We start from the raw sequence: 6088 nt of genomic DNA, 5'->3' as shown, positions 1-6088 counted from the left end.
TCCCCCATGGAAAGGTTGCAGAATAAACTGCAGGGGCCGCCTGCCCACAGGGGTCGGAGGGGCCACAGGACCACATGTGGGGGCCACGCGTGGGGACCGTGAGAGCTGGAACAGCAGGGGGTGGTGATCCTGACCAGGACTTGATGGCGTCCACATTCCCTGGAGATATTCAGAGTCCCAGAGGCAACAGCTAATGCAGTGGGCAGTGGGCGTCAGTCTGCAAACCCGTGTTGGCCCAGCCTCTGATGAGGTCACTGCCAGCAGGTCCCCCGGGAGGGCGGCAGGGGACCTGGCTCCTGGGGGTGTAGGTGCTACGTGGGCACTTCTGCCGCCTCCCACCCGACCCCAAGGGGGCAAGGGCTGTGCGTAGCCCACGCAGGCCAGAGGTGCACCCCAACTCCCCATGCGGCGTAGGGCAGGGCTGGGGGACAGGGGCCCCTGGGGCGGGGGTTCTGCTCCCGAAAGTGGGTGTGCACCCCGCTCTTCTGCTGCGAGGCCGTGCTGTGGAAATAGATGGTCAGATGGGGCTGGGGCGACAGGCAGCGGCTGCTCAGAGCTTCCTGGGGCTGAGGCCTGTCCGCCCCAGGTGCCCAGGCTGCTCCCTGGCCTGGCTCCTCCCTGTTTACTTTTGTTGGCAGGTCATTCTTTCTGAGGCATCCGAGCCCGGGCCACAGGGCTCTGAGTGCTGGATAAACAAGCTGGGGGCCAGCAGGGCCAGGCGGCCAGGGAGGGGCCTTCGAGCCCACCCCGTGCCCCTGCCCCGCCCCTCCCACTCATGGGTGGGGTCCGGAAGGGTGGGGTCCAGCCTGGGGAGGGAGCGCGGCCCGGTGGCCACGTTCCCCGCCCCCCATTGAATGCCCCCCCCAGTGCTGCCGTTACGAAATGCTTAGCGTGTGTCCACCTGATGTGACGGTGTCACCGCGCCGTGTAGAGGCGCCAGCTGTCCGTGACGAACAGCGCCTGGCCGGCTCCGCCGCGGCCGGTGGCACTCTGGTGGCCGTCGGGCTCAGCATCTGCCCGGCCTCCCATGCTTTCCTTTCTCACTGACGCGTCCATTTCGGTCACGCAGTCGGTGTGTGGTCCTTTGTCAGACATGGAGCTGGGCTCCCCCAGGCTGTGGCTGGAACCTCGCCCCTCCTCCCGCTCAGGCCGCGCAGGCTCTGGCCCCTCAGCCGGGGACACCTGTGCCTGGCCTGCGCCCCACCTTCTGCTGCAGCTTTGCAAGCCCATCTCTGCGAACGTCGGCAAGCAGATTTAGCTCCTTCTTCCTATGCCGGCGTGGCCGCTGGCCCGGCACGTCCTGCTGCCCCAGGACTCGGAACTTGAAGGCGCCCCGAGTTCGAGCACCCGTGTTTCTCGGAACCTCCCTGCCAGTCCGACACTTCCAGCCTCGCTGTGTGTGTGTTGGCACCTAGCACAGTAAATTCCACGTTGGGGCACTTATGTGCACATACTGGGCATTTTAACCAAAATTATGCATGTCCATGATCTAAAGAATCCAATAGTTCTACGAGGATTTCTGTGAGAAGCCGCTGACCCCCCACCCCACGCAGTGGTCCCCCGCTCGTGGTTCCTGACGGCTCTGGCTCCGGGGGACCCTGCTCTCGTCACAGAGGCCAGGTGCTGCTCACTGACCTCCCCGCGTCCCCACAGGTCATCCTCTGCTCTGTGTTGGGCTTCTGGTCCTGGTTTTGGAGGGTTCAGAGTTCTCTCTCCTGACTTGTGTACTGACTCCTGATGCATCTTTCCCACTGACGGCTGCCTTAACGCGATGCCCAGTTCTCTGCTTCACGGACACAGGACCGTGTGTCTCTGAGGACTGTGATTTTCAGGGCCTTTTTGGTGGGTGCCCTTCCCATGCTTCGTGCTTTCCCCATCTCCCCCAGTGCAGGCTTTGGTCCTTCGCGAGGTGGGGATGGGGGTATCCCCTGGCTGTCCTGCGGGGCGGCAAGAAGGTCTGCCAGGTCTCTGCGGGCTGTGGGGCAGAGCCTGGTGACGGGCCTGCCTTTCTCTCCGAACCGGAAGGGAGACCTTCTCCCAGGTAGCTGGGCTTCTCCCGAGAGGCTCCTTGAGTGTCCTGCTTGGGTGGGGGCGGAGGCTCCGTCTGGTTGCTAGTGTCCTGGACCCACAGTCAGGAGGCAAGGCCTCCTTTACCCTCCCATCCCCCCCATCCCCCAGTCCTGGGCTGGACTCCCTGAGACCCGAGGGTGGGGGCTTGGGAGGGGTGAGGGGGTTCCTGCTCATCACCGGCCCTCTGAGGGGCCTGCTCGGGACACGCCTGGAGCTGTGATTTGCATCACCTTCTTCATCACGGGTCGGTACCTGCGTGGGGGCACACTCCCCGCTTCCCCACGTCAGGCCGGGCCGGCGACTTACCTCAGGAGCAGGTGAGCAGGGCGCGGCCACGTCCCGGGGAAGCTGGAGGACCGGCGTGACGCTTTCCCTCCTCCCCAGGATGGCCCTGCGGCTGGCGAAGCGCACGGGGGACAGGAGGACAGGTGAGCAGAGCTGCGAGGACCCGGGACGGACGCACCTGCGTGACGAGGCCCTGTGGGGCGCGCCCGCGACTCCGCCAGCGCGTGTCCTGGGGCCGAGGCCGCGCGTCCAGCTCCACCATGGACCAACGGGCGGAAGCGCCACGGCCCTGTCCACGGCCCTGTCCACGGCCCTGTCCACGGCCCTGTCCACGGCCCTGTCCACGGCCCTGTCCATGGTCTCCTCGCCAGGCCCTTTGTGCTCGGGCCCGGTCCGCTGTACAGGGCATGGAGGGGCGCGACGGGCAGTCAGCAGCCGGGCGGTCAGCAGCTGGGCACTGGATGCTGCCACACTCACTTCGCTGCCTCCCCTGCTTTCCTGCTGGGCAAGGCCATTGATCACTGCGAGGGGCGGGCGGGGACAGGCCCCTCTCCCTAGCTCCACTGTGCGGCCCGCAGGGCTCGGAGGCGGGTCCGGGAGCGCCGCCCTGATGCCCGGCGCCGTTGGGGTGCTCGTCTCACCCTCGCGAGAGCCCTTTTCTCCCACGTCCCCTCCCTGAGGCCTTGAGGTCTCCTTAGGTTTTGAAACGCTCTGCATTGTTCTCAGATTTCAAAGTCACGGCCACTGGCCAAACACAACATGTTTTTGTGAACATAACAGTAAAACCTGGTCACTAAAATATACTTGGAAAATTGGAAAAGCATCGGAAAAAAACCGAAAGCCACATCGCGGAGTCGCGGGGGCTGCGGGCATTTCGCCTGTTTCCCCCTGGTGCAGGGCAGCGTGCGGTTCCCCTGGTTCTGAACCTTGAGCCTCACGCAGCTCCAGGCTCCCTCACGCTCAGGGGCACTGCCCCCTCCCCTAACCAGAGCCGCTCCTGCCCCCCCCACCCCACCCCCGCACAGCCTGTCCTCGTCTGGCTCGGTGACACCGCAAAGGCCCTGCCCTCTCAGACGCCCGGCTTCCAGGGAGGAGGGCGAGGCCTGCTGTTGGAAGGTGGTACTTTGCTCAGAGAGAAGGGCGGGCTCCCCCATGACCTTCGGTCCGCAGGATGCCCCAGGGTGTGTGGAGTTTGGGGGAAGCTCACACTCAGCTGGGGTTCAGTCCCCACCCAGCCACCTTGGTTCTTCCGCCTCCTCACCCCTGTACCAGGCGGCCTCCGTCCTGGGCGGCGGCCCCACCCGGGCTGCACCTGCGCCTCCTTGGGACCTGGCGCCCTGGGGACACTTCCCAGCTGTCTCGCCTGCAGGTGGCGTTCGCCTCCCGCTCTGCATCCCGACCTCCCCCCCAGGAGGCTCGCCCGCGTCTGCCCTTGCCTGCCCCACCCCAGCTCAGGCCCCGTTGGCTGCATCTCCTCTTCTGCCTTCCTTCTGCTCTGCTTCTGGACGGTTGTGTTTCTGGCATTTTCCTCTAGCATGGGTGCTACGGACTGAACTCTGTTTCCCAACACTCATGTGGAACCCCCAATGTGACGGCATTTGGAGATGGACCATTGGGGGAGCTAGGGTTAGACGTGGTGACAAGGGTGGAGCCCCACAATGGGACATGAGAAGAGACGCCGGGGAGCTTGTGCTCTGTCTGTCATGTGACTCCGTCTGCTGTCCCCCGAGGAGGGAGCTCTCCCAGAAGCGACTTGGCTGCTGAGGCCTCCGCTGGATGCCAGCCTCCGGGCCGAGGAGTGGTATCTGCCGTTCAGGCCCCGTCTGGCGTCTGCCATGGCCGCCCGAGTCTCTTGGGCAGTCCTGGTCCCCCATCACTGAGTATCTGCGCCCTCAGGTGTCCCCCGCAGCCCGTTGTCCTGATAGCGTCCCCTATAGGGAATCGTGTACAACGTGACCTTTCGAGGCTGCTTTCTTCCTCTCTCCCAAGTAGGCAATGCCGAGCGCATGGCCCCTGGCTCCCCTGCTCGCCGCCTAAGGACGTCAGGTGGCTTCTGTTCGGCACTGGCGACCAGACACGCAGCAGGCGTTTATGCACAGGTTTTTGTGTGAAGATACGTTTTATTTCCTCTGGGTAAGTGCTCAGGAGTGGGAATGCTGGCTCAGGAGTTAGGTGGATAATTGACTTTTTAAGACATTGTCCAGCTGTGGTTTGGAGCAACTGGACCGTTCACAATGTGTGAGAATTGTGGGCTCTACCTCTCCAGCCTGAGTGACCAACCACCGGCTGTGCCCAGGATGGCCGGGTGGCGGCGTGGCCTCTGGGAATGGGGGTGGGGCTTCCACTGTTAAAAGTGGGAAACTCCTGGGAAAACTGGGCTGGTTGGTCACCCTATCCTTGTCACCACTTGCTAGTGTGGTATTTTCATTTTAGCCATTCTACTACGTGTGTGGTCAGTCTCTCGCCACAGTGTGACTTGCGTTTCTCTGATATTTGATGACGCTGAGCATCTATCTGTTCATGTGCCGTTTGCATCCACATATCCTCTTTGGTGAACTAAGTCTATTCTCAATTTCTTTCTTATTGGGTTGTTTTCTAACTGGTTAGTTTTGAGAGCTCTTTATAAAGTCTCAGTATATATACAGTTGGCTATGAGATTTGCAAATTTTTTTCCACAGGCTATAGCTTGTCTTTTCATTTTCTTAACAGTGTCTGAGAGTAAAATTTAAACATTTTGATAAAGCCCAATTATCTTTGTTTTTCTATATTTGTGGTAAAATATACATAACACAAAATTCACAATTTTAACCATTTTTAAATGTATAATTCGGTGGCATTAAGTAAATTCACGATGCTGTGTAACCATCACCACTATCTGCAATCACCACAAACATAAGCTCTACTCATTAAGTAATAACTGCCCCCGACCCCTCGAATCGCTATTCTACTTCCAGTCTCTAGAACTGGCCTATTCTTGATACCTCATGTAAATGGAATCATACAATATTTATCTCATTGCCACTGGCGTATTTCCCTTAGCATAATATTTTCAAGGTGCTATGTTTTAGCATGTGCCAGAACATAATTCCTTTTTAATTTCGTGTTATTTATTTATAACCGTGGTGAAATACACAAAACATAAAATTTCACCATCTTAACATTGCACAGTTCAGTTGTGTTAAGTCCGTCCACAGGGAGGCGCAGCCGTCACTTCTGTCCCCAGAACTCAGCGTCCCAAACGGCCCTCGGTCCCCCTCGACCACGCCCCGCCCACCCCTCCGCCGGGCCCGGGCACCACCGCGCTCTCTGACTTCTGTGGGGACCTCACAGGAGTGGGATTACAGTGTTTGTCCTTCTGCTTCTGGCTGATTTCACTGAACACAGGTCCGCAAGGTTCCCCCAAGCGGCAGCAGGTGTCAGAACGGCCTCCCTTTTCCAGGCTGAATGACCTCGCACCGTCCGTCAACACCACAGCCGCCACCCTCTCATCCCTTCAGGGCGCTGGGGCTGCTGCCAGCGCAGGGCCCGCCGGGTGGGGCAGCGCAGCAGCAGCAGGAGGGCCCAGCACCAAAGTGGACGCAGAGGGGGAAGCCGGACGGAGAGGGCGGGGAGGATAAAGGGCAGGACGGTGGGCAGGAGGGAGAGCGGAGCGGGGGAGATGAGCCGCGGAGGAGCAGAAAGGGAGAAAGGGGAGAAGGGGGCGGGGCGGCCGCGACCCCAGAGCCCGGGCGCC

Source organism: Pteropus alecto, unplaced genomic scaffold, assembly GCF_000325575.1.
Source record: "Pteropus alecto unplaced genomic scaffold, ASM32557v1 scaffold143, whole genome shotgun sequence".
In the NCBI taxonomy this organism is placed as follows: Eukaryota; Metazoa; Chordata; class Mammalia; order Chiroptera; family Pteropodidae; genus Pteropus; species Pteropus alecto.
Note: the sequence above shows the minus strand (reverse complement) of the source record.